The sequence below is a fragment of the Podarcis vaucheri genome, assembly GCF_965113315.1.
Source record: "Podarcis vaucheri genome assembly, chromosome: 2".
NCBI classification, from domain to species: domain Eukaryota; kingdom Metazoa; phylum Chordata; class Lepidosauria; order Squamata; family Lacertidae; genus Podarcis; species Podarcis vaucheri.
The window spans coordinates 41,248,846-41,273,265 of NC_138760.1; the positions used below are offsets into that span (position 1 = coordinate 41,248,846).

The 24,420-nt window shown below is 43.7% G+C and overlaps 1 protein-coding gene across 4 annotated transcripts in view; it reads left to right on the top strand.

The window, feature by feature from the left end:
• The first annotated feature begins 317 nt into the window (after positions 1–317).
• Positions 318–24,420, top strand: part of SEC14L1 (SEC14 like lipid binding 1) — a 60,210-nt gene continuing 36,107 nt past the window's right edge. For 2 of the 4 annotated variants that reach the window (XM_082203797.1, XM_082203800.1), the window contains exon 1: positions 23,564–23,797. The gene's annotated coding sequence lies outside the window, so the exon portion shown is untranslated. Of the gene's footprint in view, positions 914–1,792; positions 1,880–3,515; positions 3,559–23,563; positions 23,803–24,420 lie in introns of those variants that run through there. The other 2 variants (XM_082203798.1, XM_082203799.1) reach the window with 2 other exon arrangements.

A 24,420-nucleotide genomic window follows, 5' to 3' on the forward strand; every position in this document is an offset into this window, starting at 1 on the left:
GCGCCTTTGATACAGCCCCGTTCAGAACGCACGACGGTAGGATTCCATTCCGACCCCGAGAGGGCGCTCTATAGCTTTAGGCGTGAACCTCGGAGCCGTGGAAGCGAGGGTCACAGAGTTGGAGTCCTAGAGCGGGAGCCCCTTGCTTCCTGCGGATCTCTTCCGCTCTCGAGCCGTGGCCTTAATTCCGCTTCCGCGTGAGTTGTGCGCGCGCGTGCGCTTTCGGCTGCAAGAGGGTCTGGTGGAAGGTTTGCCTTTCGCGGGCTGCGGGGCTCTCGAGGTGGCGCGGGGGGGGGAGGGGGGAGAGGGCGGCGTATGCGGCCTCCCCTTTTCTCTCCACGCGCTTCTCCATAGGACGTGGACGGGGCTGCTGCTGGCAAGAACTTAGCCTTAATAAATGGTCAGGGTGTGCCGGGCCAGGACCTGGGTTCGAATTCCGCACTCGGCCATTATGCTCACCTGGGGTGGCCCTAGCGGGGCCGGACTCTACCTCTCTCAGCCCAGCCTAACCTACCTCGCAGGGTTGTCGTGGGGAGAAGGGGGAGAGCCATGTATGCCACCTCGAATTCCTTGTTGGAGAAAAGGGGTATAAATGCAGTAAATTAATGTTATCGCCTTCCCCGCCCCCGCGCCAAAATAGTCTTTTCTTCATTGCATTACCCCTACAGTTAACAGTATGCGGGAGTTTACTTCCCAGGGGTGCCCATTTGGACTTTCAGTAAATTGATTAGTGGCAGCATGTAGATCTTCTGCTCTTATGGGTATGAATGTAAAAAGATTGGGCCCAATCGCCCATCTGGGCCAAAATCCTGTTCTGGCAGCGGCCAGCAAGATGCCTGTGGGAAACCTGCAAACAAGACCTGTGGTTTCCAGCAGCTGGGATTCAGAAGCATTACTGCCTGGGATGGTGAAGGTGAAATCTTTATTGGAACATTTATTTATGTATGGGTCTGTCTGCTTTACTTGATTTTGGGTGCAGTGATGACTTACCTGAAAGAGCACCATTAGGGGAGCTAAAAAGGAAAGACAACATGGAGTCAGTGATGACTCTTTCTGGAGTAAAGGTTTTAAGAAGGGGACTTGAGAAAATGCAGCAGAGTAGATGGGAAGTCCCATGGCTCCAGATAACAGGGAGATTGTAGAAATTGAGTACTTGGAAAGTAAAGAGAGTTGGGTGGTGTGGCTGGGAATTGGGTCATAACACTTGTTCCACCTTTCTGTCTTTGGTCTTCTGGCAGAAGCCAAATTTTAGGGGAAGTAAGAGGTTTTGAACTTGCCAGAAGATACTTAGAGGATAAAAATCCAGTTGAGAAAACAAGACAGTGGGAATTATGTATGCAAGTAATTCTTGAATTATAATATTCAATATTGGACATTCATTGGAGAAATGATAACCTATTATGGGAAGGACCAAGCTACTTTTAATGGATTCAGATTACATAAAGTACTTCCTCTCAGACAAATCCTGTCACTCAGGTGGACCCAAATATACTTTAGAACAGGCTTCCTCAACCTCGGCCCTTCAGATGTTTTGAGACTACAGTTCCCATCATCTCTGACCACTGGTCCTACTAGCTGGGGATCATGGGAGTTGTAGGCCAAAAACATCTGGAGGGCCGAGATTGAGGAAGCCTGTTTTAGAATACTGAGTGCGTGGGCCCTTCACCCTTGGTAATGGAAAGGAAACAATCTGTATACTGTACTTTTTATTATTGGTGCTTTAATTCCTAAAAGGTAAATATTTTTGCCAATGTTCATGCTTTTCTCATACTGCAACTTTCTTTATATGTAGTAGTGGAACCATCCCCAAGATAAAAGCTATTTGTATTTGGACAAGTTGACTACCATTTTGGAAGTACTGCGTTTTCCCCCCCTTGAGGTAAGACATTTGTTGTGATAAGAAGGAGGTTTGTTTAAAAAACACACCAAAATGAGTATTTGCTGCTTGGTATAAAGCCCATGGGCTGGGAAATGGTTGCTGCGTAGCTGGGCCTGCTGTGGTCCTGCCTTGTACCAGCTAGCCTGACCTTGCCCTAGATGAAAACCTGGCAGCCTCCTTTTTGGGGTCTGCCCTGTGCAGTAACAGGTGTGAGCATTCTAGCAGCAGCTTGATGGTCATGTATGATACTGCATACAGATCTGTTGCAACATGCAAAGAAAACCCAGACTGCATTCTGTTCTGTCAAGTGTCTAATTAAGGGTGGAGGCAAAACTGAGTAACTGCTGGATTTTATATTCCCAAAAATTGAGGGAGGGAGGAGACAGGCAGCCATTATGTGTTTATTCATCTCGGCAGCCTTTGGTTCAACCTGAAACTTACATAGTGCCTGACATAACATCATTTGAATGTCTGCTACCTCTTCCCATATTCCATCTAAAGATTGTAATGTAGATTTCATGGCTTCATGATCAGCAAACTTTTTCTTACTTTCCCTTTCCCCCCTACACACTTTATTTATCATGTAGCCCAGGGATAGACAACATGGTGTTCTCCAGATGCTTTTCTGATCTTCTTTGGCCATGCTGGATGGCACTGATGGGAGTTGGGAGTCCAACAACATCTGCAGGGCACCAGCTTGGTTATCTATGATCTGCAGACCAGGGGTCGGCAACCTAAGGCCAATGGGCCGGAAGCAGACCACGGAGGCCATTTAACCAGCTCATGAGCCGAGCTGCCTGCTCGGTGAGTCCCCATGCGCTGCGCTAAACCAGCGCAGCGCAGGGACTCTCTTCCGCGGCACCAGAAATCGCTTCTGCGCATACCCAGACGCTGGAAATTGCTTCTGCGCAGGCGCGATTTCCAGTGTCTGGGCATGCGCAGAAGCGATTTCTGGCATCACGCTGTGCCGGCCCGGTCCATGGAGGATCTCCATGGGAGTGATCCTGCCCATGCCCAGTAAGCCTTGCTGACCTCTGCTCTAGACTGATGAAGAATTCTGGCAAACTTGAAAGTTGGCATGCAATTTGTGACATTCTGATGGCTGAATAAATATATGAAACCTGATTCAGATTTTTGAATTTGTCTTAATAGAGTTATTCATGTAATTGACTTTTCGAGCCCTGCTGTCCAGGACTAGTTTGAGAGGAAGGTTGAGAAAGAAGTGCAATTAATAAATTAAAGGGCATAGACATACTGCTAGTGATATCTAACTTAGTCTCTAACTTCCAGATTCTACTTGGTCCTGGGTGTGTGGCATTGATTTGTCACACTGTTTAAATTCTGTAACTGTTTAAATTGTTATAGGGCCACCATTGCTAGATATGGTGTGTCTGAAAGATGCAAGCAACCATCCTGTGATATGAAGTCTGTTTGTTTCCTGACAATTCTTGATACCAGGGTGGGCCCTTTTAAATTCCAAGGATCATCATGCTAAATAGCGAAGCAGAGTTCTAATATGCCTGTAGCTGATCTATTAAACATTTCATTTAAAAGTTTAGAAACATCTTCTTGTACAATGAACTTTGATCATAATAAAAATGACACCATGACAGTGACTATCAAATATATCTTGTAGGTACTGATGGACCAAAAACAGTACAGAAAAAGGATTCTCATAGGTAAGTATGACTTATTTGAGATCTACCTTAGAGGCATGCAAGGGGACCTGTTGCGTATTAGGCCATATGCTAGACCTACAAATTGTATATTTCTATTGTACAGTAGGCCTTGGAGAGGGAAAAAGATTCACTAGGGACACCAGATCTCATTTGTGCACTGTCACATGCCTTATTGGTCCCTCTGTGTGTTCTTGTTTTTATTAATTAGCAAGCCATTATGCCTCTCATCAGTGGAAGCTCAGTGCTTGAAATATGCCTGCTTTAATAATTTGTCCTAATATTCCATACTTAGCAGAAGCCACTGTCCCTGTCATTTTGAAACATGACTTGGAATGTCTTCTTACTTACATTTCAAAATAAACTTGGTGTAACTTAAAGAGTAAATCAGCCAGCAGCAAATACATTTTGAGTATACAGAATAGGTGTTGGGATGATCGCCTCATTTAAGGTTGCTGATTAATTCTCACAATGGGGAATTGCTGCAACTGCTTGGTGGGCAGCAGTTCACCAGGTAAGGCGCCTGGAGGCCTGAAAACAGAGATAGGGAAAGCTTCAATGCCTGACTATCTGGGGTGCTCATTGGACTGGGACCAACTGATTGAGAAATAAAAACCTGTCAATAGAAGTATTCCAAGCCTGAACATGAGAACTGCAACTATTGGCATGCTTTTCAAGTTGCTTTCTGCCCTCAAGGGGAGAAGATTGTGTTCTTTTGTGTTGCTGTAGGCATGGAGCAGCTTGAGCTCTGCACTCTGTTATTCCACAGGTAGCGTATTAGTTTTGGTTACCTTTGTTCACAGAGTGCTAAACTATCAGGCCACCTTGGCACAGGGAGCCCTTGTGTGCAGTTTTGGAACTCCTCTGTAAAGGTGGCCGACATCATTCCCTCAAAGTTGCAACACTTAGGATCTGTCCCAAGAGTGTGAGTAAACTCCTCTGTAAAGGTGGCCGACATCATTCCCTCAAAGTTGCAACACTTAGGATCTGTCCCAAGAGTGTGAGTAACTCCTGTTATTCACAAAGAAAACACTGGCAAATAAAGAGAATCTCCGGTTTTAATTCGGAAATAAGTGGCTCTTTTCTGTTGGAGATTATGGGGAAACACTAGCTTCTGATTTTATGTCTGAAGCTTCTGACTTGACTTTTCCTTGCCATAATGACCATTATAACGTTTACATTCCAGGTAAGTGCTGTTGGAAGAGTGCTCAGGTTCCACAGAGGAAAGAGTTGTCAAAATTCCGTTTTGTTCTCGTGTGTCATTCTGGTTTGTGTAAAGTCGCTTCATTAAAATCAGATTTTCTATCCTAACTGTGGCTTGAGTGTTAATGTCCTGCAGAAGGCACACTTTTGAAAATATTTATTTTTGTCTACATGTTGCTAAAGAGAAATGCTCCTATCTTCATTATCCCTGCCTATATCCACTTTGTGATGTGGCATCTATCTGCATTCTCAAATTATTCTGGCTGTTGCATCCCTTTCTACCACTAGAGGGCGAAGAATTATACAAAATGAAGGCTTATGTCTCCCTGGTGTCTTTTCTGGTGCAAACAAAAGGCTGCAATTACATTCCAGGAATTGTTGTCATAATAGATTACACAAGGGTGCAAGTTGTTCTATGGTGGTTGGTTTTTATTATTATTACTACAGTACTGAGCTTTTAGCAACCTACTTTAGAAAGCCTGGAAGAGCATATCTTTAGAAGTTTCCAACAATGCACTCTGCACAAATTTTCTGCATTGTGCATATATGAGCACATACATTGCTGTTTAATTCAAACTTCTGCTTGAGATCTAAAGTTATGAGAGCGGGAACGGGGGAGAAGGAGACAGAGGGGCAAGGTGTGCATAAGGGTAATAAAATGCTGTTTTGTTATATCAACTTGTATCCACACACCCCTTTAGTTCTTGTGGTGCTGCATTATTTTAACGCTTTCTCCACAACTGAGAGATCTAGAAGGACACCTTATAAAGGCTTAGTTCCTCAGGATTGCAGAAAGCCCCAAACTTCAGACAATGAGTTTACAGTCTTCTTTTACAGAGCCATCATGCTCTGTAGCATATATGTGACCATGTGGCTATGGTTTCAGAATATGAAACTATTATTATTTATTCAATTTATATACCACCCTTTACCAAAAGATCCCCGGGCAGTGTACATTAAAAACAAGTCTTGTGTGCATACATAGCCTAAAGATGCGCATTCTGCCAATAGTTTTCTTTTTCTTTTTTTATTAAAGATTTTGTTGATTTACAAAAGTGTGCAATGTCTCTCGTGTCCCCCCCATATAACATTTTTACAAATCAGTTTCATTTGTTGAGACATTAGGAAGAAAAGGGGGGAAGATGGGGGGTCAGGTGGCGATGTTTCTATTTTACTTACTATATGTAAGGTTTGGTGTCAGGGTTGATTGTGCAGGTCCTTTGCTGTTCGCTTGTGTTCCTTGGGTGGTGAGAGAGATTGGGGTTGGCCTAGGGTGTGGTTAGCTGTGGTGGTCTTTGTTTTTATGTGTGAGTGGGGTGGGTGGGCGTTTTGGATCAAGTCAGCCACATTGATTTGTATGCTGTTGGTGGATTTTTGTCGATGTCTTGTTGGGCTGTGTATGTGATAAGGGGAAGCCATACCGGGGTGAAGGCGTCTTCTATTTGTCCCCGTGTCAGTTTCAGTTTATTGGTTAATTTTTCTAATATGTCTGTTTCCCATACTATTTGGTACCATTGGTCCATGCCTACTCCTGACAGGTCTCTCCAGTGTCTGGCTATGATGCTTCTGGCTGCTGAAAGTAGGTGGGTTATGAGTTCTTTGTGGTATAAGTGGGCATTATTGTATTCTGCCAATAGTTTTATTTGCTAGGAAGAGAATGGCTCGAGTGCATCTTCTCACTTAATATACTTGTACTTCGCATTATAGATATTCTGTTAATAGCTCATCAGCTGTGGTCCCCACCCTAAGATTTGTAGCCACACTTAAACAAGCACAAAACTGCAAAAGCGGGGGTAATGCTACTAGAGCGTTACAAAAGCAAATTCCTTTGAATGCCCTTTGGCAGGGGAAGGGATTGTAGAGAAGCAAGGCAATTAAAGGAGGGGGGCCAGGTCATGGGAAGCTGCAGAAAAAGTCATTTGGGCTTTGGCACAATTTCATGTTTTCTACAATGGAGAGGTCTATAAACATAAATACTTCTGAATAAGTTACTGTGTGCTAAGCTCAGTTAATATGTCCCTGCGCTTGGCAATCCTGTTCACAGACTTCTGCAATGGTCATCAGCTTGAGCTGTCAACATAGCCTAGTACGTTGCACTTCATACTTGTGTAACCTTTATCCTGATCTGTAAATGCCATGTTGGGTCAGCAGGAGAAAATATCTGGCGTCTCTAGAAAGAAGAGTATTGGCTAATGGTAAGCGAGTCCTTAAGCTTTCTTAATTAAGCTAAACAGCTGGAATTGGGAAGGGCTCCGGTTACATAATCTCTCCATATGTTGTAATGGTCATTCTGGCATAAACTGTTGGGAGTGGGTGTAGCTCGCCTGAGCTAATCACATTTTTTTTCCTGTTGATAAAACAAATGTTGGGTGTGTTGAACACATTTGCGCCAAGGATCCTGTTCCTTAGGGCCATGCACAAACTTTGTTTTGAGGTCTTAAGTGAGCCTTGTCTGCCTGCAGTAACTTCTAATCCAGCCAGGAAGTCGGAATTCTTGTAACTTAAAAGGTGATTCACATTTGAAGTTGGGAGTATAACTGGAGCAGCTATATGGCTTCTGCCTAACCAAAGACTACGTGGACATGGGGAAGAATCTTTTTAGCCTTGCCTAAGTGATTCCTGTGTGCACATCTAACTGAGTAGTGAGGAGAAGCAGCCGGTGCCATACAAAAGAACGGTGGCTCCTATAACACTGCAAGAAAGTGGATCTTTGGTTGGCAAAAGGCAGGTCTCATTATCCCAGACTTGGTCATGCTAGCAGGGGCTGATAGGAGCTTGCATCCAACAGCGTCTAGATGGTACCTTGTTGGCTGCAGTTGACCTGATCACTAGGTTTTTGTAGCTGTGCTATGTTAGTAAGCCAAGTGGTGACTACTGAGTAAGAGAAGGAAAATTAGGGTCTTTTGACTCATTCAGAGAAGGGGAAATGAGACAATGGACTTTATATTTATTTTGATCCCCCCCCCCGCCCCTGGCTGCCTTTCCAGGGCAGAAAAGCCTCCTCAAGGTGGTTTACAGAAATAGGACAAAACAACTTTTAAATGTGTGGTTTTATAAGCTAAAATGGCAGCATGAAATGGTTCAAAGCCAAACCAGCCAACCACAAGAAAGAAAGATGAAATACAGTGGTACCTCAGGTTACACACGCTTCAGGTTACAGACTCTGCTAACCCAGAAATATTACCTCGGGTTAAGAACTTTGCTTCAGGATGAGAACAGAAATCGTGCTGCAGCGGCAGCAGGAGGCCCCATTAGCTAAAGTGGTGCTTCAGGTTCAGAACAGTTTCAGGTTAAGAACGGACCTCCGGAACGAATTAAGTACATAACCAGAGGTACCAGTGTAGTATCAGCAGCAGCTGAAAAATCCAAGCTGATGTCAATTCATTAAAAGCACATTGGAAGGTCCTGGTTTAAAATGGCTAAATAGGTGGACAAAACAGATGCCCTGTGTGAGTGAGTTCAACGACAGGGCCACCACTGAACCAGCCTTGCAATCTGATTGACCTTAGCAACGGATCTGTGAGCAGGGCCCCGGTAGCTGCTCTTGGGAGCCAGCCAGGCTCATCTGAGTACACGCAGTGTCAAAGGATGCTTGTTGTTCTGCTTTAAAGAAAGGCAAGCTGTCTTTGTTGTGTAAGATTTTGTTCCAGTGCAACAGACTGCTGGGGGGGGGGGGCACATCTGACAATACCTATTATTTAACTGTTTTTATGACCTGCTGCTGTAAAGTTAAATAGCAGCTTTAAGCAAAGAATGCATCCATTATATAGCCTTTAGCTGAAAACGTCTGGGCTCAGTTCATGTGAACAGGTAATTTCAATGCTCAACCTTCTTGTTTTTTAAAAGTAGATTGACTGCATCACTCTACCAAAATGTGTTGCAAAAGGAAAGGGTGAGGTGAGTTAAAGGTTATATGTGGCTTGGAGAACTGTAACTTTCCTTTTTGATGGAACGACAATGCTTAAAGGCCAGCCATTTTGCTTTACAAGTGTAAGAGCAACCTGACTGTTGGGCTCCTTTTACTTTAGCATTCTTTCTCTCTTAAATGGCTAGTTTGTCATATGTAGGCATTACTACCAAGAACCCTAAGAGGCCTCAGTTTCTCATCTAGCCTTCCCCAAACTGCTATCCTTCAGATGTTGCTTGACTACAACTCCCATCATTGCCGACCATTGGCCATGCTGGCTCAGACTGATGGGAGTTGGAGACCAACAACATCAGGATGGTGCCATGTTGAAGAAGATTAGTTCAGTTGATTCATTCTGCACCTCTAGTGCTCAACCTTGTAATTCATAAGACCAATCTGGTCTATGACAGTCTTGTGGAAAATGTCTCACCGAGCCCCATCTCCTCCTTTGTCTAGTAAAGATGTGAGGCAATGCAGGGGAATGCAATATGTGCAGGTGATAATGTCATCTACCTATGCGGGGGTATTAATCTGAATAGGGATACAGTGATATTCATAGGAAAATCTGGGCCTCTATTGCAGCCACAACATAGCAGCAGCCTGTTTCTTCTGCTTCCCTGCCCCAAACATGTGCATCAATGGGTAGGGAGCCTTTTTCGGACATCAAGGTCACCTTTTAGAGAGCCTCAGGTCATTGGCATGTGGAGCAACAGGTTGCACAGTACAACAATCTTCCCTGTTATCTCGTAGGTGTTCTATAGCAGGTTACATTCCATCCGTGGAAAAGCCAAAGGTTTCTATTTGCAGGTGCAAATCCCCATTTCTCCATCCATCCAGACATGCAGGAGGCATTATCACCCTTCAGTGACACACTCCAGGCTGCCACAAAGCAGGGTTGGCAAGGTCAAAGCCTAGGGAGAGTCTCAAGGGCCGGACAGAAGCCTAGAGGGACACATTGGGGTCCCAGGACTGAGTGAACCTCCCAACGTACATTCACACCCATTCATCTCAGCTCATGCTCTTTCGCGCTTAGGTTTTTGTGTGGATGAAGGGTAGGGGTAGGCTTACAAACAACTTAAAATTTCCATTGTCAGTGTAGTACAGAATTATTCCCATATAGTGGCTGAGCCTGAGTAACTTGACAAACCTGTAATCCATTGAACCAAGTCCATACTGCAGATTGGTTTGGGCACTACAACAGTCCTGTGTTTGCATTTGGAATGGAAGCTGGTTTGCAGGAAAAGCATCAAATGAGTTTCAAGAAACTACAGGATGCAGATAGACTCTGGCAAACATGATGTGCGCTCAGCATCAAACACCAGTAGCGTGGGACATGCCCATAGTGTGTTAAATTGTTTTTCTGTAATTTTATTATTGTGAGTCCCCCTAAGCTCCCTGTGGGGAGGAAATTTGAAATGATCATTTAGCATATATTCTGGAAAGCTAGGTGGAAGGCGTTTGGACACTTCATAAGGTATTGTTAACAATTTTTGCATGATAGTCCCAGGTTTTAATCTATGCTTGGATACAATTTGATGCTATTTTGAAACAAGATGGTAGGCTGAAGCCTTCAAAACAGCACTGATTTTAACCACTGGTTTCAAAAGTGAACTGATTTTTCATTGTTTGTTTGCTTCTTAGAATTCCTGAGGTGTGAGGCTGCTGGAAGTAAACAAAATAACAAGGGAGCATGCCCCACCAAGCAAAATTTTGAGATAAAAAACAATTACATAGGATAGGCAACAGGAAACTTAAACGGCTAACAAATTTATTTTTGCATAAGCTTCTGTGAGCTACATACTGTGGGTGTTCTCTCAGCTTCATTCTGTATTCAGAAAGCAGGGCTTTTAGAAATGCTCCAAAACAGAAGCTGTAAACCAGCACAAATTGGCTACGTAAAGTAACTACTAAATCATGACTACAACCTGTGTTTTGTTTTATTTTCCTTTCTCTTGGTAAAATTATTATTATAAATTGCAAAACAGCTGTCAAAACTTGAGACCACCATATGAAATTAATACATATAAATGTTACTTTTTAAAAAACCCCACACCTTTTAAAACCTCCTGTAAAAACAGCGAGGAATCATAGTGTATACAGTATACACAAACAATCCAATATCTTCCTTATTAAACAAGAGGAATCTCTTGTACAAAGGTTCATTCTTTACCGGATGAAATTCTGTGGAAACTGTGTGCAAACAATTCTGTGGAGCATGTGATGTGACTTCTGATTAGACTGTTTCTGGCGTTACTAATGTAGTTCGGAGAACTGGGCACAGCTTCACTGTGGTAGTTACTGCCACCATAATATTTACCCAAAGTGCTGTGGATGCATATGTCTTGATTGTCTGCTTTTTTCCCATCTCAACCAATCAGTGGTGGTCAGTAAACTTGCCACCCCCTTTAACAGTAAACAGCCCCACTCTTAGTGATGTCTTTAAAAATAATAATAATACAGCTCTGGACAGTGTTGATACTTTGCTAAGACAAAGCACATTGGTTCAAGTTTCCAGTATAAAGGTGGGCTGTTGTTTTTCCTGAATGGGTAAGAATGTTTTTTAATGGTCACTTACTCTACATGGGCCTCTAGAGGAATGATCTTATCTGCTTGGAGTCATGCCATGTGTCGACTGAACGTCAAAGAGGAAATGTCCATTCTGTTTGAGGAACACACTAATTATTTTCCGTTTTTAAAAACACAACAACAACCTCTCGTTAGCGGTTCCTGCTTCTACTTGCACTTTGGTTCTAGCATTGTGGGCTGTAACCACGCTTACCTGAAATAAGTTCACTTAAAATTAAGTAGACTAAACAAACATATCTAGGACTGGGTTATAAGAGCCATTGCACTTCAGTTAACCATGTTGGAATGTAGTGTGAGGGCAGAGCTGAAATTTGGTTTACTGCGTCTCTTTTTTCCTAAGCCCTTATCTCATCTCACAACATGGAATGGGGATGGGAAGCCATAAGGCCTGGGGGCCAAATGTGACCTCCAGTCCTCTCAGTGCGGCCCTCAGGACTTTCCCCACATGACACTTTCCCTCACTTTGCACTGTTGTGGAATCACTTGGAGATGATTGTATTTCAGCTGTATATTAACATGGTTGGCAGAAATAAATCTGTTGCCATGCCTGAATTTTACAGCTCGCCCTGCCCGTCACTAGCACACAGCCACTAAGAGGTTGCCCCCCGGCTGAAAAAAGTTGCCCATCCCTAAAGTGTGCAGCCTGGCACATAAGGGCTGCGCTTCACCCTTTCCCCCTCATGTTGTTTCAGCTGAAAATTCTCCTCTTGCTCCCAGTTCTGTTACCCAATCACGATAAAGCGTGCCTTTTCCTTTTGAGTCCCAATCCATGTAGCCACCCAGAGGAAGAGCACAAGGGGAGCAAAGGCGGATACTGCTGTCACCATTCACTTGTTTAGCAGGGACAACCTTAACCACTGAGTGTTACTCTTCAGCAGCTTGCAAACTCCTCTCTTCCTCCAGCATGTATGAAGAAGCCTGCTGGGTCAGGGCAGTAGCCCACTTAGTCCAGCATCCATTTCTCACAGTGGCCAACCGGATGCTCATGGGAAACTCTCAAGAGAGCACAAGAGCTCTTGTGAGTCCCAGTCACTGTTATTCAGAGGCCTACTGCCTCCAGCAGTGAAGGAGCAACATAGCCATCATAACTGGTAGCCTTTGATAGCCTTATCCTCCAGGAATTTGCCAAAAACTCTTTTTAAAGACATCCAGGTTGGTGGCCATCACTACAACTTGTGGAAATGAATCCCATAGTTTTAAGTGTGTGCTGTGCTCAGAAGTACTTTTCCCCACCCTGGACCTTCCAGCATTCAGCTTCACTGAATGTCCATGTGTTCTAGTGCTGCTGTATCCACGTTCTCCACACCATGCCTACTTTTATTTACCTCTATTTATACACCTTCCAAATCATTCCCTAGTGAGCAACAACAACAAAACACCAAAAAACAAACAGAAACCCAACAACCCTGCAGCTTGCAGTCGGGGAAACTGCAGGAACACTTAAGAATTTCCTCCGAGATCAATTCTTGGTCCTTTTCCACTTGGTAAACACACAAGGCTTTTAATTCCAGGGTTTGCTGACTGTTTTGGATTTAGTGGTCCCCCAGGAGACTTCTCATCCATAAACCATCTTGTAGTTAATTGCCTGACGTCAGGTGCTTCAGTGCACTCTATGTTTAGCAAGAGCAGCGGTTTGTCCTTTCTACAAACTGCCAAGAAGGTCAGCATGTTGTTTTGGGGAGTGTTCAGGAATGATCCCAAGTCTCACAATCAGGTACGCTTTATAGATATTAAGACAGGGAATTTTTCTTGAGTGCAGGAGCATCATGGCACTTAGGTTCCCATATAGTTATCGTCAGGGCTTTTGTTTGTTTTTAGCAGGAACTCAGTTCCAGCACCACTCAAGTGGTGCCATTACTGTTATAACAGAACAAGAGAGGCGTTCATGGCGAGGGCACCTCTTTTTCTAAAAAAATAGCACTGGTTATCATCTAGGTTACTTGTGCAAACTTACATAGGAGTTTTTGCATAGGAGGGAGCTAAAAAAAAAGAGTTAAAGGTAAAGGACCCCTGACGGTTAAGTCCAGCTGCAGATGACTCTGGGGTTGCACCGCTCATCTCGCGTTACAGGCCGAGGGAGCCGCAGACAGTTTTTCTAAAGTGTTGGTGGATTTTCATGGGGACTTTATTTCCTAAAAATTGCAAACTGATCTGGAAATGTGAAGAACTGGATTTAAGACTGGAAAAACAATAAATGGGGGGGGACCCTCAAATTTGCTCATCCCTCCTGCAGCTCAGTGGTGGTATGGCACCTACTCTGCATGCAGAACGTCCCAGGTTCATTCCCATCTCCACTAGGACTGACAATGCCTGAAACCCTGGTCATTGTAAACCAGGGGTGGGAAACCTTTTTCAGCTTGAAGACCACATTGCCGTGTAGACAACCTTCTGGGGATGCATGCCATTGGTGGGCGCGGCCAGAGGCAAAAGTGGGTGGAGCAATAGATGTGACTCATTTGTACAGTAGGCTATATTTCAGCCCATGCAAAAGTCACAGGTTTCTACACATGCACCTCTAAATATAGGCAAGCAATGGGCACTATCATACTTCAGTGGCATCTTCCAGCCAGGCAGAAGCAGTTAAAGGAAGGCATAGCACTGGGTGGTCAGCAACATTGCATGGGGAGGAGAAAGATAGGCTTGGAAGGCCACATTCTGCCCCAGGACTTGAAGTGCTGCATCCCTGTCATAGACCATACTATTTAGATGGACTGATAGTGTAACTTAGTAAGGCAGCTTTCTGCGCTCCTGATGTTCCAAACTGCACTGGTAACAATGCACCAATCACCTTAACACTGAAGAATAGGTCTAAACATGCAATCTTGCCTTCCCGTGTTCTTTAAAAACAGAGCAATGCTCTGTTTTGTATGTGCTCAAATAAATTAGCCCATTGTGATGCATGGGATAGAGTCCCACCCTGGCTCCAGGCTCCTGCCAGTAGTGTGTGAAGCACAAAAACAGCACAAACAAAAGTCTTAAGTCAAGAAGTGATAAAGGAAAAACTTCGCCTCTCCTTGCCCTGGAAATAGATCAGCTGGTCTAAATGCAACTTTAGCCTGTTAATATAGTTCCTCCAAGAAGTTTCTGATCATGGGTGTAGCCGGGGGGGGGGAGAACAGCTGCCCTCCATAATCAATAAAAATCAATTAAAATACTTAACTGATTGAGGTTCTGCCCCTCTTAATATAAAGCCTGCCCCCCCTTAACATAAATCCTGGCTCGCCCCTGTTTCTGATCTCTTGTGGGTACCACAGCCTTGCCTAAGAAATATGGAAGCTAGTTCTGTTGCTTTTATTATTTTACTCTTAATGTTGTAAACTCATCTGAATAACTTGGCAAAGCAGTATAGCAACTTTATGTTTAAAACAGACAACACAAGAGGTGGTGGTGGAATCCTTTGGACGTGACATCTCTCGTTTACTGTCACAGCCAGGTTGACATAACAAGGTACTATGATGAGAAACCAGGAATTATTTTTTGTATCCCAACGTTAGAAAACAGAGAACCATAGAATTGTAGACGAAAGGGGAAACGCTAGTCCTGGAAATATTTGAATGAGCGCACTGCCTGTTTTTAAAAAAAATGTTTTTGTTTTAACAGTGACATAATTGGACGGCCATTTCTTAAATATTTAAAGAGCTGCTGGGAATAAACTGAACACAGCTGTGCAGTGACCTAAATTTCACTTGCTGTAGATTTCGTTAGAAAGTGGATTTGTTTGCTTGCCAAAAATCTGACCAAGGCCATTTGCTGCTTCAAAGAGTGCCATTGTCAGCAGAATTTAAAAAGTGTGAAGTTAGCAAAGCTTCTTCCAGCGTCATTCCTCTCCTCCTCCCTGCACCCCAATGCATTTTTTTAAATGAGCAAATGTTGCTAACCAATTCAAAATAAAGACTAAATGCAGAAGCACCATACAGGCCCCTTACCCTGAGTACTGTACACGGGGGTGAAGTTGCTTTGCTTCGTATAATAAGCACTGGCCCTAGTCATTGCCATCTATGGCAAACACTTTCCACTTCTTACTCAGCTAGGCTCTGCAATAGGAGCATGTGGCATAACTGGAATGTACCCCTGGAGATAAAACAGCAACAGGCGAGACCTGATTCAAGGGCATTGGCTACTTCCCAATAATTCCTAACATTTCCATTTGCTCTCTGGTTGTCAGAGTCCTCCTCATACACAGTTTCTCAACTACAAGATTTAACACAGAGAATCAATGCACTGCATTGAACCCTTGAACCTGGTGACATTGAATAGTGATGTGTAAAATTGTTTATACCTCTTCAAGATTTATCTGAGACTGCATATATATGTATATTCTTTAAGCTCACATTATTCATGTTGCACTGAGCTATTTAGTGTACAGTGGTACCTCAGGTTACATATGCTTCAGGTTACAGACTCCACTAACCCAGAAATAGTGCTTCAGGTTAAGAACTTTGCTTCAGGATGAGAACAGAAATCGTGCTCCGGCGGCGCGGCGGCAGCTGGAGGCCCCATTAGCTAAAGTGGTGCTTCAGGTTAAGAACAGTTTCAGGTTAAGTATGGACCTCCGGAACGAATTAAGTACCGTACTTAACCTGAGGTACCACTGTACAATATTCTCTTATTTTGTATTCAGGGTTGTGCTTGATGAGGTTCTACTCTCTGTATTCCTTCGTTGTTTGATATTGCTCTCCAGTTGCAGCATCCTGAGTTAATATTTGTGCTAAGATCACCTTCGGTGATTCTAAGATCTCTTTCATGAATTGGAAATTCTAATTTTAGAACTCAGGTCTCCATGTGCATAGTAGTTGCAATTATCTACCATATTTCTCCAGCATGCATTCTTTCCAGGAAACAATCATTCTTAATTTTCCTTTTTCTTACCAAGCATCTCTGAACTTCCAGCAACTGCACTTTTGACACCAGTGATGTTTTTGCATCTGTGGCTCCATCCACATTACCACTTACTCCGGCTTCTTCGCTTGTGTTTGAAGCTGAGTATACATTACATTAGCCGCAATCCATTTGTATCCTATAGTTTCTTGAGAATTACCCATTTGATGTGTTTCCTCTTAAAGCAGTCTCCATCTGATTTGAAAAAGTCAGCTGCCACTGAGCTGAGGTGTGTACATTTCATATATCCTTTGCTGTATGCGCAGATGACAGCTTTGTTGGGAGTTTGGGTGTCTGAGTGTGCAGAGAAACAAATTGGGTAACGTGCATCGGGTAAAGACATCCCCACCCCCTCTCTGGTCTAGACAGCAAGGTAGAAATATCCCTTGAAATGCAACAGAGGGGAAATTACCTCATGGTGTTTTAAGCCACTAATGTGTATGTTGCTTTTAGCTGGTAACTTTCCATCTGGGCTTGTAAACCAGAGAAATCTTCAGGACTGAGGTAAGGAGCAAAATATACAGCAGCCACCTTTCCATTAACTTCCTGCCAATTGTTGGCTTCTTTTTTTGAGCAGTTTCTGAAAGGGAATGTGATTATTTTGCTTCCTGGCACAAAAGAAGTCTCAGGAGCAGCAAATTATACTGGTGAGCATGCTTCTTGTAAGCCACCTTGAATTTGCCTGCCCTCGGAAAGCTGGGTACAAAGATAATGAACATACTGGAAGGCAAAGATTTTGTGTAAAAAGAAACATAAAAGCTTTAATATCCTTCCGCCCACCCTGATGGCTGCTTTTGCTTTGAGCCTGCTAGAAATGTACAGTAATAGATATGTATTCCACAGAAGCACAGACAACCTATAGATTGTGGTATTGGGTGTGATATCAATAGTTTCTTGACCATCTCGGCTGTCTTTTTCTCAGTCATCATAGTATCAGAAGTGTGAGGCATTCCTGAGGAGCTTTCAAAAGTCAGTATGTGGTCTGCTGTGCTTGGGGAAGTATGCTTTCCAGCGCTCAGGTAAAGGGCCTTTGTTCTCCCCACAATTAAAAGACGCAAACTAAACAATGCAAAAATGAGCATAACATGCACATTTGTTTCATGTACATAATTTATAAATGTTATATCCTTCAGCTTTTCTCTGTGTGACTCTTTCCTCTTTTTGTGGCTGAGCTGCTAATGGTTTATTAGAAGGAGTTGGGCAGGAAATTTTAAAGTGGAAATTTTACAGCTCCCCCGACCATATCCCGTTCTGCTTCAGACTCAGTGAGTTAGGATTTAGTTCAGGTGGTTCTTTCTCTCTTTTGGTCACACATGAAGTGGAGGGGCTTCCCACCCCGGACTTCCTCTCCCAGTTTCTGAGAAGCCTGAGGCTAGGAAAACCTTGCGTGAGTTGCTCACAAGATCATTGTATTCCACTGGAACAACCACAAAAGGTGACTCACAAAAAAGTCAGGTATTTTCCTACAGCCTCTGATGATTTACTTTAAGCTAAGTGATGTTGATGTATCTTCTGGGTACACACTACTGGGCCTCATCCACAGTTGCAAGTATTCAGTCAAATTTTTGTTAGGGAGTGGCACAGGGTCTCACATCCTCCTGATAATTCACTCAGCTTCTGTCTCTTCTCAGAAGGCTCCTCCAACTGCAGTTTGCAGAACACATTTCTTTATATCCCATAAGTTTTCGTTATCAACTGGTAAAAGGGGTGTGTGTGTGTGTGAGTGAGAGAGAGAGCTCTATTGTGCATTTCATAGAAACTTACTGAACCCAGACCACTGAACCGAGTAAAGAAACGTGGAATGTTTGTATTGTTAATCCCTGAAAGAATTCAAGACAGGAAAGGATCCGCCCCTCCTGTATATAACTTCAGAGAAATGTTGAAATCTTGATCTTATTCTGTGTCCCCCATCTTTGTTCTCCTAGCTCTTGTCATCTGCCAACATATGACAATTAGAGAGATGCTTGCTGTTGGTGATGAAAGAACCAAATGGTGGGTGCTTCCATGCAAGCTGTTTTGTCTGGAGCTGTCATTCTACATTCATTCATTTTTATGCAGCAATGTTATTTCAAACCATTCATTCTGCTACGCACCACAGTCTTCCCATTCCACCCAGGTGATTTTTTGGGGGTGGTAAAGCTTCTACTACTTGAAATATAACACTTAAAATTAGTAATAATTAATATCTCTCAAACTTTGATTCCAAAAGTTCCATTGTAAAAAACAACAACACTAAATGTAACATTGAGGGGAGTGTTTTTTATAGTTATTATTTTTTAATAATATTTTTGTTAGTTTTCAATTACAGTCCAATAATAGTCTCATTATAACAATACCAATTTATAATACAGTTATTAATGCCAATCGTTCAAATACCGAATTATATAATTTAGATAAAGTGGGCCCCCGCGTGCTAGATTTGATGATTTGATTATTTTCTTTATTTCTGTGTTGTAAAAACTTACTAATTTCAATTACATTCTGGTCATAATAATAATCACTTATACAACAACTGCGATATTAATAACTTCTATTCGTGTTGACACATTAAATGATTTATAAAATTACAAGTGAGGAACTCAGACTATATCCTTGTTCTTCCTGGGTGTGGCAATTATTCTGCCCATGGTGTTTATTCCTGTCCTTGTAAGATGTTATGTCTTTCTTTCCCCTAGTTGTTGCTGTTATTCATCATGTATAGTTGTTATTTTAACCAAATCTCAAATTTGGGCAAAATTTCAATTTGGCTTACATTTATAGAACTGACATTTCATTTAAATTATATCAAAACTTCCTCCATTTGTGTGTATGTGCCATTTCCTTTGATGTCAGCAAGATGCTTTGTGGCTTCATTAATCCTGGTGAATGATGGCACTTAATTCTGCATCTGTTTGGAAACCTTGGCAATAATTGCTTGTTAGCTTTGCAGGATGGAAAGAGGAGTTTGGCTTGCCAAGGCTGTTGTGGCCACATGCTCACCCTGTTTCGTAATCTCCATGAGTCAGGCTTGGGGCTTAGATGCATGCCACTTCTGGTTTTGCATAAACTTCGGGCAATAGTACATTGACTTTGGAAGATGGGAAGGCAGAATGCTGGCATCTGAACTTATTTGATCTGTCCATGATAATTTTAATGGGAACGGATGAATGAAGACCAAGCAGAAATAGTACAAGAAGCTGAGGGGAAAGAAAATGCAAGTTAACTTTTATAAACAGACTGAAAGCATAAACGGCAGTTATCATAGCACCATTTTATCCATAGCATAACCACACATGGAATCCTGTGCACAGTTCTGGTTGCCACATGTAAAAGAAAGAAAGATATAATAGCACTGAATGAATAGAAAAAGAGAATTTCAAAGGTTAGAGCACCTTTACTACTGAAACGTCTAAAGAGGCTAGTGAGGGGAGGGAGACAATAAGTGAATCAAATCTGGCGCAGATGAAGCCCCCGCCTGCCCCAGAACCGTTTTTAGCCTGAGAAGTCCATATTGCTTTCTGGACCACCATCTGAGGGTGATATGTCAGTGGACTTTGTCTCAAGAGACAAGTGTGAGGAGCAACAAATGTCATTTTTACTTTTGAGCTGTAGGTTAGCTTCTAAACACACACACACACACACACACACACACACACACACACACACTTACATCTGTGCAGGAAAGAATCATTATCAGACTACAGGGACATATCCAGCCAAGCAAAAACACATGAGGATTTGAGCAGTGGCAGTGGAGCACCTGGTGAAAGTTCCAACCAAAACTTGACCAGCCTAAAGGGCTGCATTTGGCCCCTCAGACTGACATTCCCCATCCCTACCCTAAGGCAAACTGTTTCTCCTCTCACTTCCAGGTATTTGCAGCAAAGAGGAAGCTAAAGCCAATTTTTAACTGGAAGGAGGGAGGGAGGGAATCTGTCCAAGCAACCATCCAATGAGAAGCCACAGGTACCTTGTGTTGGCTGGATAGGTTTATACGCAACAGCAAGATGATGTAATGTGCTGAGGTTATCAGATGCCAATCCAGAAATTGCTGATTTGGAAAAGTGCCCATTTTCAGAAGCTTGTGTCCTACTTTCAGGAAATGACTACATAATGAGAATCTGTGTTGCTAATTCTGTGTTGCAAGCAAAGAAGAGTTGCTTAATATGGGTTTATTTTCACAAAACGCTCTGCACTCTTGAGGAAGCTGGGAAAGGTTTTATTGCAACATATTAAATTTAAATCAAAATGTTTTTCTTTAGAATCATGGGAAGGATATTTACGATAGTGATGAATGGTAAACTACTTTTCGTACACTTCACACACACACACACACACACACACATACAAATGTTAACGCTATGTTAAAATGCTATCTATAGAGTTGTCTTCTCTTTTAAAATCTCTCGCTCCATTTACGAGCTGATCTTTTAAATATGCTACATATGGCCCAGGAATAATTTAATCAGGGCAGACAAAGAACTATAAACCCCTGACCTGAATAAAGAAAACCAAAATGCCATGTATTTTTATGCCAAAAAATGGAAGGGGCCCCATCCATTTGCCATCTCTCACAGAGCCCCTTTCCTTTGTTTCCCTTAATGGCCAATCTCCTAGGCTGTCTCTACAAGAAGGTAGCCTGGCTTCTAATCCAGGGGTTAGAAGGATCTCGCCTACAGCCTGCTCTTCCACCCCAAACTCATAACAGCCACTATGAAGAATGTACCTTACTTCCAATAGCAGTGGCTGTGTGCTGGGGAGAACAAGTAGACTGTTGTGTTCATGCCCACCTTGTGGGCATCCCATAGGCTGGCCACTGTGGGAAGAGACTGGTGGACTGGTCTGCTCCAGCTGGGTGGTTCTTATGGTTTTAAGCTGCTATTAAAGGCACAGGAATTGGGTTTTTGTTTTTTGTTTTTTTTGATAAATTAATAGACTACAATGTAGTAAATCACTTTTCTTAAGAATAATCCTGGAGCATATGTATATATTAAAACAAGTTAAATATTCATTACCCTGGAGGAAGAATTTGTTAACAGTAGCTTGAGAACCTCTGATGGGGGAAAGGAAAAATAACTAAGGAAATTCCTGCACAGAACAACAAACCAAATCCCCAATTCTGGCAGTGTGAGAAGGAACCATGTGAGAGTCACAACCTAAATAACTCATGCCAGATTCTGTCTCAACGGCCATTAATAAACAGTAAAAATTTGTGTCTGGAAAAATATTATTATGGCTTGATTTCAAAGTCTGCACTGTTTACACTCACCCTTTTCTGGTTACAGACAAACACATTGGCTAATATTTAATTAAAACAAAACAAAACTCGCTTCTTCTTTGAGGCTAACAAAAAATGACCCAACAATAATATAAATACTGATTTCGCCTCTCTGCCCATAAAAGCATGAGAACTGTTTACAGTTGTTTTCTTGAGTAACGCACAGAGACCGATTCTTAAAATACGGAATTGAGCTTTCAAGCTGCATTCCTAGGAACTCTGGACTTGAGCAGAAGCTTAACAGAAGTTGCTCAATTAGAAGCTCAGTAACATGGTGGGCAACTTGAAAAAAGAGCTTGTTCACCAGGTTCAAGCTTCTCTTCCAAAACGCAGAACCAGTTGGTGCATTGGGAGTGTTCTAGGGTTCACTCTCATGAGTTGACAGCTAAGTTCACCAGACTTGGACTGCAAACACCAGAACATGTCCCAGAATCCCCAGTCAAGTGCACAGAAGTAAAATATCCAAATATAAGAATGCTTCCTGCAGAACGTGCCTCTGAGACATTCCTTCCCACGTATCTGACCCAGTGAATAGTTGGGTAGCATTACATTGACATGCCCATGCAAATTGGCCTGCTATAGGGTGTTAAGACAAGCAAAACTCTTCCTGCCCTGTGACACTAGAAAGAAACCAGCCTCCTGAAGAGCTATGTTTTGGGCAGGATTAACTCCCACAAGTCTTTCTGAAAACAGCAGACTCTCTGCTGTTCCAAGGATGATGCAATGAGATTCTGAAGCTTGCAGTTTTATAAGAATAGTGTTTGCTCGCACTAAAAACTGGCAGGCTCAGATGTTTTGGCTATGGGATGAAGAGCACTGGACTGGAGCAGACTGGAGCAAAAACACTGCAGGTACAGGTGCTGAAGTTTACATGGAAATTCACTTCCATCAGCTCAGATTTTCAATGGTAAGGCAAAGATGATCTGTTCTCAGAGGTGCTTTTAATTTATTTAAAACTAACATACTCTAGGGCTGAATCCTGGCATTAAAAACAAACAAAATCCAGCTTGCACTAATTTATTATGGAATTATAATATTGTTTACCACAATTCCCCAAGTGGCGAGGCGTTTCATGGGTTTAGCACCTAGATTTTATTTCCTTTGGAATAAGGTCAAAGGAGGCTTACTGGTCTTTTGTAATATTGGTGTTTATTTGAAAATATGCAGGTCGAGTGTAGGCACCCAAAATTCACTGCATCCACTCAGTTTTCCAGGTCTATTACTTACACACACATGTGCGGCAGGGGTGAGGCAGATCACTGAAATCTTTGCTGGCCACTGATACAGAGAGTAATTAGGAGCAACCCGTCTTCAGTTTCTGTAACAAATAACACCTGCCAAGAGAAACTTGTCCAACCTGTTTAACGCTAACAGAACCCCCAAATTGAAAGGCACCCAAAGAGATCATCCAGCTCAGTCCCCCACCCGTAACACTATGCACGGCATATTATTGTACAGTACGGTGCCACATTAAAATGAATTAAAAGTAACAGATTGGTATGTTGTATATGCAGTACAAATGAACACAATAGTTTTTTTTGTATGTGATGTTGTGTCACACATAATTACGATGTTTTATGTTCTTTAAGTGCTGCCCCCTGCCCCCACCAGTTGGGAGGGTTTTTTTTGACATTGGCGGCAGCTACTTCAGCCTGCCTTATGAGTGAGCCGGCTCCAGAAAGTGTAGTGGCGTTCTCTCTGGACCTAATGGTCAGCGGTACATTTACCTGTACGTTTGCTTTAATTTGAGTTTTACTGATTTTCAGTTATGAATGAATCGGATATACAGAAGGAGCGGGGGCGGGGGGGAATAAGAATACCAACAGAGCCAGCACAAAAAAGGGGGGGATATTATATTATATCCGAATATTATAACCGAAACAATCCCAGTTGTGGTTCGGAGGATGCACGGTATTCAGACAAAAGTGCGATTTTTGCACCAGGTTCCGTGTGTTCTACTGGTGGACGAAAGCCATGCTCGATCGACTGCGCCCATTCAGCGGCGTTCTCTATAGCAATCAGCTGCCACAGCAACACGGTAGAAACGACCCCACTTGCTGCGCAAAAACAGCTGTGCGCCTTCGCTCTGAGCGTTCCACGCAGCCTGCGCAAGCGGCCGCCTGAAGCCGCCTCTTAGGAGCATGCGCAGACGGAGGTGCAGGGGCGGGGTGGAGCGTCCCCTCGCCTCACAGTGCGCAGGCGCACGGGTTGGAAGGCAGCCGGGCCCCTCCTCTGCTCCGTCACTGGCTAACAACGAGCCGGGCCGTCTCCGCTCTCTGTTCCCCCCTCCCTCCTCCTCCTCTTCCCCCCCCTCCGGAACCGGCGGGGGCAGCAACACCCGAAGGAGGGAGCCGAGCAGGGAGCCGACATGAGACAAGAGACCAGCCGGCCTTGGCGATAGAAGAAGAAGAAGAAGGTGGGTCCCCGCTCGGCTTCTCCCTCCCTCCGGTCCTCTTCATCCGCTCGGCTGCTTCCCTCGCCGCTACCCCACACAGCTGCGCCGTCCTCGGGCTGCTCTCCCCACCCCGCCCCCTCCCTGAGGAGGCCCCCTTCACCCCCACCAGCCGCCCCCCCCGTTCCCCTTCCCCTTTTAAGCACCTTTTCTCTCTCCCCCCCCCAAGTTCCCTTTGACTCCCACCCTCCGTGCTCCTCTCTCCCGACTGCCCTCCCCCCCACGTCCACGAATATGCTCTCCCCCTGCGCCTCCTTTTCTCTCTTCTTCTTCTCCACCTCTGGCCATGTCCCATCCTCTTCTTCCTCCTCCGCCTTCTCCTCTCGGCCCTTCTTCCCTCGCCAACTCTCAGCTGCTTTCCTCGGCCTAGCCCCCCCCCCCCACCGAGTCGCCCCCCACCTGGCTCGCCTTCCCTCTCGGGGTCGCCCCTCTTCCTCAGCTCCTTTCCCCCCCTTCTCCTCGGTCACCCCGACTTCCCTCTCTTCCTCTGGCTTATGTCTCTTTTGAGGATTATCTCCCCCCCCCCCATCTCTCTGTCCCAAAGTAGCTGGTGCAACCCAGGCAGATGGGCGGGATATTATT